Source organism: Cetorhinus maximus, chromosome 10 (genome assembly GCF_964194155.1).
Source record: "Cetorhinus maximus chromosome 10, sCetMax3.hap1.1, whole genome shotgun sequence".
NCBI classification, from domain to species: Eukaryota; Metazoa; Chordata; class Chondrichthyes; order Lamniformes; family Cetorhinidae; genus Cetorhinus; species Cetorhinus maximus.
Genome location: NC_135888.1, coordinates 114,083,400 through 114,091,966, shown reverse-complemented (window position 1 = coordinate 114,091,966; position 8,567 = coordinate 114,083,400).

The window sequence follows — 8,567 nt, the reverse complement described above, 5'->3', positions numbered from 1 at the left end:
ATTATTCAGCTCCAAGCTCATCTATTCACAGTTCTCTGTTGGAATCTGTTTACTTTGTTTCCCAATCTGTCCATATTATTGACTATTTTAGTCAAAAGCACTACTGGCATTTTCTGTAATTGCAACCAACCCTCTTTGCCCCTTGAATCTCTCTGCTACATTTGATGCAGCAGAGCACTCCTGTGCTTGACCTCCTTGTGGCCGCCTCATTCAGGCTGCTGCATATCCTTAATTGTTTCATTGTAACTAACAAACATCCAGCCATGGTGCCTCTTCCAAACTCCACCGTGTCACTTCTAGAGTATCCTAAGGTTCCAATGTTGGCCCTTGCCTCAGAGAATATTCATAAGCATGGGGTAAGCTTGGACATGTATGTTGATTGCATCTCCAACATCACCCTCAATTCCACAACCATTGCTCTATTGTCAGACTGATTATCAAGTCATTGACAAGCCAGAACTTTGTCCAATGAACGCCACTTATTCAGCTCCTGACAAAAGTATAGTAGCCTTGTCCTTAATTTTATTCATGCCCCTAGTGTTTCCTCATGTTGAGCAGGATGGTGAATAACCAAAGATTTGTTCAGTCCTAAGATAATTCTCAAACATATTTTATATTTTATGAGAACCACTTACCTCCACATCTGTAAGTGTCTCCTCTACTCCTACTGTGTCCGCGCCATTGTTGAAATCCTTACCCCAATGTTTATAGAATCAGAAAATGTATGACACATAAGGAGGCCATTCCATCTTTCGTGTCTGCGCCAACTGAAAAAGAGCTGTCCAGCTTAATCTCAACTTTCCAGCTCTCAGTCCATAGCCCCAGAAGTTACAACACTACAAGTTTATATTCAAGTAGTCAACTCCAGGCTCAACTTCTGCAATTATCTCTTTTTTAAAATTCATTCTTTGGATAACATTTATTGCCCATCTCCAGTTGCCCCTGAAGTGGTGGTGAGCATTCTTCTTGAAGTGCTGCAGCCTGTATCATGAAGGTACTGTTGGGTAGAGGGTTTCAGGATCATGAGCCAGTCATGTTATTAGCTTTTCAAAGCTTCTGGTTATAAAAAACACAACTTGTCCAGAACTTTGCTGTGTGCATCTTGTACCAGTCAAGTCCCACTCACTCAAAACCCAAATTTCCACTAACTTTTACACCTTTACCCCAAAAGAACAAATAAAAAACTTTCCTTGTTACTTATAAATCCCTGCATGGTTTATTTCTATCCTACCTTTGAAATCCCTTCCAAACCTATATTTGCAGCTTGTGCCCTTTCCGTTCACCAAACCTGGTTCTTTGCACCTGCAGCACTCCACTCCACCACAGATAGCAGGACTCTGAAGATTCCAACATAAACTCTCTTTTGTGTTACTTCCATCCCCCTAGAAACTTTCACCAAACATATCTTTTTAATCATGTTTGGTAATTTCTCCTAACTTTCTCACTGTTGTTCATTGTCCATTTTCTCTCTTGTGAAGCATTGTGCGATATTTACTGTGTTAACTATACTATCTAACTGCAACTTGTGTTTGTAGATGCTCTGGGTGAAGTCTCTTTTATTTGAGATTTTGCATGGACTTCATTTTAGTAATTCTTCTTAATTTGAATGGCCAATTCCATTATTAATTGTATCCCTTCATCCCACATTGTTCTTAGTTGTAATTTCCCAGGAGGAAATCTGCACTCATTGTGCTGGAATTCAGCTTCAGCATGTCTTTGAATTGCTGTAATTGCCCAAAAGGATTTTATTTGCTCCAACTCTGATCACAGTATAGGCAAATTTGTCATCCAAAATTCTCAGTACATATCTGGTCAATCTAAGTTCTGCCTTCACCAGAATGACCTGATTCCCAGTTCTTGCTTGCTCTCCACACCCTGTAGATGTTGAAAACCTTTCCTATCATTTGATATGTAACATAAACTTCTCAAGTGGACTTTCACTAGCTGTTATCATAAACCATCCAATTTTCACAACTTTAACTTAGGGTTATCAATGTAACAATTTCACTGACAGAGTTTCCGTGCTTTATTGTTGTCCATGATCAAAGTGTTTTAAAGCGTGAGGTTAGTGTGTTTTCTTACCCTTAGGGTGGTTTGTCCAAACTTAAATGATTCCAGCAAGAAGCTTTCGTGAAATTTAAAATAAAGAAGATTATTTAATATCACACATTTTCCCCAGAGGTTTTAATGCAACATTTCACACAGACTACCGCACATTCAAAGATTCGATACAGATGAAGGGAAAAAATATGATTTCAATCTGGAATTATTTCAGTCTCTTCCACAGCGGGCCTCTAGTTTCTTAGATGAATTGATATTTTAGCTAGAATGGAGCTCTTGTTAAAAGCAGATGGTTCTCAGTAAGCTGCAAGGCCTCTTGTAGTTGAATTACTAGAAGGTCGGCTCTCAGGTGAACTTGAAGTTGGAACAGGTTGGGCGAGAGTCCTTCTCTCACTTTCAGGGTATAGCTGTGTATTACCTTGGCTGCATACAGGGGTGTAGTGCTGCTGGAGCGCCGATCTGGCACCGCCTATTTAAAGCTTTAATGGCTAGTCCTGTAATCCGCCACCTCGCATGATTCATAGGGACAATAACGAATAGTTACCAATGCTGTCTGCAGCATTTAGACTCCTGTCCTTAGCTTAAAGAACTCTTGGGTCAAATAAACCTGTCCAAATCCAGTCCCTCATTCCTGACAACAATACAAAACATTGCTAAGGAAATTAAATCATTCACGAAAGATGCATTGATATAACCATCTGGAGGTCAGCTGTGAATTTTAAAACTAACACAAGAACAGCTCTGAAGATTAGTAGCTAAGAAAAGTCATTGGCTTTTCCATAACTCCGGCTCCAGCCTAACCCCACTTCCAATACCTCCTCTTTTACCTTCAGCACCTCCTATTTAAAGGCTGGATGGTAAACTCTCCTTTGCTGATTGGCCATCCATTATACACCCCACTTGATTTTTCTTTCCACTGATGTCAGTGGAATCCACTCCAATAACAGTCTGATTCAATTTTCAATCTGTAAGATTGGTGTTGATTTTAATCCTCACTGCCTCCAATATTGAAGATACTTGTTTCCAGGAGTAACACATGCAGGTAGATTTGGCTCATTGATGGCAATAATCAGAACTGGATGGAAATCCCCTCGCAACCACATGGGGCTGCATGATGTGTGAGGCTGGGGCAGCCAGTGCGGGGACCATGTCGAGTGATTTCTACCTGCATTATTGTGTGGGGCACAAGGGCATGTTTGGCCATGAGTTCCTGGAGTTTGAATTCAGGCCAGACGGCAAGAGTTGAACGGCAATGTCTAGGCCTCACAGTGTGGCTGTGAATCCAGATCCTGGAGAGGTTAAGAGGTGGCAGAGGGAAGGCCGGGCACAGGATCATGGGTCTCACGTTGTTGCTGCTGAATGTCTCTGAGTCAATGCGCAGCAGCAGCAGCAGCAGTAACCCTCCTGTACAGCTTCCTGAATGTGAAAAAATACAGACCTTACAACTCCCTAGCACACAGCTTTCTCAAAAACGGGCATTTCAGGGTCTTTGAAGCTAAAGGTCCCTGGGATCTAAAGCAGCATCAATATCCCCAAACATCCTGCTGCATTTGTCTAGTGATCATTAATTCCTGGCCTGTGATGGCCTGAGGATATGAAACTCAGTGTAGTGTTTATATTCCCTGGTGGCAGCTTTATATGGAATTTACAGCATGGAAACAGACCATTTGGCCCATCTCATCTATGTTGGTGCTTATGTTCCACACAAGCCCCTTCCCACCCTTCTTGATCACATTGTCAGGGTAACTTTCAGCTTCTTTCTTCCTCACATGTTTATCAAGTTCCTTGAATGTATCTATGCTAGAATCATAGAATGTTTACAGCACAGAAGGGGGCTATTCAGTATATTGTCTCTGTGTCAGTTCTCTGGAACAGCAACTCAGTTAGTCCCACTCCTCCACCTTTTCCCAGTAACCCTGTAAAATCCTCTCCTCAGATATTAATCCAGTTCCCTTTTGAAAACTGCAATTGAATCTGTCTCCACCACATGCACAGGCAGTGCATTCCGGATCCAAACCACTTGTTGCATAAATAAGTTTTTCCTCATGTCACCTCTGTTTCTTTTGTTAACCATAGGGTTCTTAACCTTCTGCGATGGGAACAATTTCTCCCCATTTACTCTATCCAGACCCCTTGTGATTTTGAACATCTAACAAATCTCCTCTCAACTTTCTCTTCTCCAAGGAGAACAGCCCCAGCTTCGCCAATCTATCCTCATAACTGAAGTCTCTAATGCCCGGAACCATTCTCATAGATTTTTTCTGGACTCTTTCTAAAATTTTCGCATCTTTCCCGTTGAAGCTGAACCAGTGTTTAATGAAGGTTCATAACTTATTTGCTTTTGTACCCTGTGCCTCTATTTATAAAACCCAGTATTCAGTATAATTTATTAACTGATTTCGCAACCTGTCCTGCCACCTTCAATGATTTACGCAGATATACACCCAGGTCCCTCTGCTCCTGCATTTCCTTTAGAATTGCACCCTTTATTTTATGTTGCCTCTCCTCATTCTTCTGACCATAATGTATCACTTCACACTTCTGTACATTAAATTTAATCTGCCACATCTCTGCTCACTATACCAGCCTGTCTATATTCTCTTGAATTATATCACTATCATCCTCACAGTTCACAATACTTCCAAGTCTTGCATCATCTTCAAAGTTTGAAATTGTGCCCTGTACACCCAGGCCTAGGTTATTAATATAAATCAAGAAAAGCAACTTTCCCTCTATATACCATCCTCCAGTCAGAAGTAAGTAAAGGTTTCTGTAATTCATGTTTTTAATAAGCTTGAATTAAATAATTAAACTATTGCATAATGAAATTCTAGCTATGCTAAAGACTAATGATTCAAAATGCCACATGGTTCGAAATAAAATGTCTTCTGGCATTTTTCACTTTTCACTTAAAAAGCATAGGATGGGAGGAATTTTCTGGCCTTGTCTGCCGCCAGGATCCTCTGGTCCCCCCAAAAGTCAATAGGCTTTTGGCTGGGCTGCTGAAACCCCTGCAGCGGGACCTGCCACAAAAAGGCCGGAATATCCTGGCCATAGTTTTACTGAAGTTTGGGGACTCAAATGATTAATACTTAGGAAAACAATGTAATAGTTGATTTAGAAAAGACATGGCCAACACATTTTCTTAGAGCTCTGGCATCTCAAAATTTGGAACTATGCCTCTGCCTGCATAATTGCCATGCAGTTGGTTTGATGGCTTAAATGGTGTTTCTTACGGTATCTGTGTCAGGACCACTTCTGCTGTTATTTTTAAAAGCAGGTAACAAACATGGCTGGCTTAAGCATGTGACCTGTTACAAGTCCAAGGTTCTTTTCCAAATAAGGTGTGTGTTAGACCAGTAAACATCCTGTGTTGTAGCTTTTCACACCCTGAGTTTTTCAGGCAGCCAAAGTTTTTACATTTGGGATGAGGAACCATCACAATACAATGAAAGGTTGATGATATCCATTTCACATACCTCTATCCCACATTGAGTTTCATTGTCTCTATTGTCCATGCTGAAGCAGAAAGATGAGTCAACTAGTGTGTTATGAACTTTTCTGTTGGGTGATCCATCCTTTTCAAAGGGATGTGTGAATTTCACAAGCGGCTGTCTTTGTCCATATTTTAATTCGGTATTAATTGAGTTTCAGGACTCTCCCGAGCTGAATATTGCCAAGTCACATGATATGCTACAACTATCTTAAATAGATTTTGGTGTCCACTTTTAAAAATATAGCTTTAAAGTTTGCAATATCTTTATGCCTGTACTGGGCATGACAACAACAATATAATAACCTTCTTACCTCCAAATGCCCAATGATGCATTAATTGCACTACAGAAGTGAGGTACCAAAGGAAATGCTGGAAATAGTCAGCAGGTCAGGCAGCATTTGTGGAGAGAAGAAAACAGATTTAGTATTAAAAGTCAATGACCTTCCATCAGATCTGAAAAAAGTTAGAAATGTAACAGGATTTAAGTAAGTACAGAGACAGGGAAAGGAAGAGGGAGGTAAAGAACAAAAGAGAATGCCTGTGATAGGGCGGAAGACAGGAGTGATTAAAGGGCTGATGGTGAAAGGCAAAAGGAGATGATAATGAGGGAAGCAAAGAAACAAAAATCTAGAGGAGACGTAAATGGGAATAGGAGAAACATTCCCAACAGCTGCTGCGCAAAAAAAAAAAGGGGGTGGTAGTTATGATTCAAAATTGTTGAACTCAGCGCTGAGTTCAGAGGCTGTAAAGTTACTAAGTGAAAGCTGGGGTGCTGTTTGTCAAGCCTATGTTGAACTCCATTGGAACAGTGTAGAAGACAGAGGACAGAGTGATCAGAGTGGGAGAAGAGCAGAAAACTTAAAAGACAATTGACTAGAAGGTCATGCTTGACGACTGAATGGATGTGTTCCATAAAGTGGTCACACAGTCTGTGTTTAGTGTCCCAATGTAAAGGAGGCTGCATTGTAAGCAGTGAATACTGTTTTCTAAATTAAATGAATAAAAGTAAATCAACGTTTCACCTTGAAGGAGGATTTGGGGCTCTGGATCATGGGAAGGGAGGAGGAAAAATGGCAGGTGTTGCATCTCCAACATTTGCATGGGAAGGTGTTGTGGGAAGGGGAGGGGTGTTGGTGGTAAATAAGGAGTGGTCCAGTGTGTCGCAGAGGGAGTAGTCCCTTCAGAAAGCTGAAAGTGGAGGGGAGTGGAAGATGTGCTCGGTGATGGCATCACGCTGGAGTTGGTGGTAAATGATCCATTGAATGTGAAAGCTCATGGGCTGGTTAGAATCAGGAACCTGCAAACATTTAAAGTGATGGAGGGTGTCAGAAGAGTCATTGATGTAACGGGAATTAAACTGGAAAAGGGGAGAAAAAAAAGAGCAAGAAATCAGTTCCATGGGACAAGAACAAGTTGAAATGATGACTCCAACAGGCAGTTCTATTTGCAGATCTTGGGAAGGAGATAGGAGCGGGCAGTGTTGGGTTGGGTGACAATGAATTGGAGGCTGTGGAGTGAAGGTTTCCAAAGGAAATGAGGTCAGTGAGAATCTTGGAAATGATGGTTTGAAGTTTGGTGTTTCCTTGATCCATCATCCCTTTTGTTATTTAATTACTCCTGTCTTCAAGCCTTTCATAGAACTTCCCTGTGTTCTTCCTCACCAGCAACCTACCACCCCCAACACCAAACCCTCACCCGCCCACCACCCTTCCCTGCCCCTGTACTTGCTTAAGCCCTGCACTTCTCTAACTTATTCCAGTTCTGATGAAAGATCATTGACCTGAAATTCTGTTTTCCTCGCCACAGACGTTACCCAGCCTTCTGAGTATTTCTAGCATTTCCTGCTTTTATTTCAGATTTCAGCATCTGCAGTATTTTGCTTTTGTAACAGCGTTAAAATTAGTTTGCTATGATGTTCCAGTTGCAATTGTGAAGGCTGTGGAAATCCAGCCTGCACCAACTCAGAAGCACTGAGAAGTAATGAAAACGCCTGCTGAGGTGGGCCCCAAAGATGCCCCGAGTACCTGATAAATTGTGGTGGATGAGGGGAGAAGTGGAGCCGGGAGAAGTGGAGCCGAGAGAAGCAGAGGTCTGGCGTAGCAGGATACAAAACCTGTTGCTGCTTAAATGATTAAAGACAGCTATGGAGGTAACAAAGAAAAACTAGGTGAAAAACATAGCAGTCAGATTGAAGAAATAAACTTCAGGGAATTAGATCTATATATCCCCTTTACAAAGGTACAAAATAGGAAGAATGGGACCTGGGACCAGTGCAAAGGCAGTTGGGGACTGAGAGCATTTCGGCTTCTCAAGAAACTGAATGGGAAAAAAACAACTGTGTCATCACAAGAAACCAGTAAGTTGATTGGCCGATGAGTGCTTGGTGTAAGGGACAGTGTGTTAAAAGCCAGTTTAGGACACAGGAGTTAAGGTAGATCTATAAATGGCAAGAAGTTAAACTTTAAAATAAAAAAATAATTAAAATAAATACCGAAAACACATACCTGTGTAATTAAGAAATATATAACTTATAGTTGTATTTGTGGGTGGTACTAGCATTTAATAAACACAGTAAATTGTGGTATACATAGGAATTATTCTAAATTAATTAAGAAAATAATTAAAATAAATTAGTAAATAAATACTGTAGTAAATGCCTTATATAAAGTTTAAGGTATGTCAGTGCAGCTCTGTCATGTGGAGTGTGCATCTTGTGGATGTGGGAAGTTGTGCAGGCACAAAGTGCCCTCGATGACTACATCTGCAGGAAGTGTTACTAGCTGCATAAGCTTGAGCTCCGAGTTGCTGAGCTTGAGCGGTGACTGGAGTCACTTTGGTGCATCCGCAAGCCTGAGGATTATGTGGTATCACGTTTAGAGAGGTGGTCACACCACAGTTAAGAAGTACACAGGCAGAGAGGGAATGGGTGACCGCCAGAGTATTTAAGAGAAACAGGCAGGTAGTGGAAGAATCTCCTGAGGCTATCTCATTCTCTAACTGCTTTTTCATT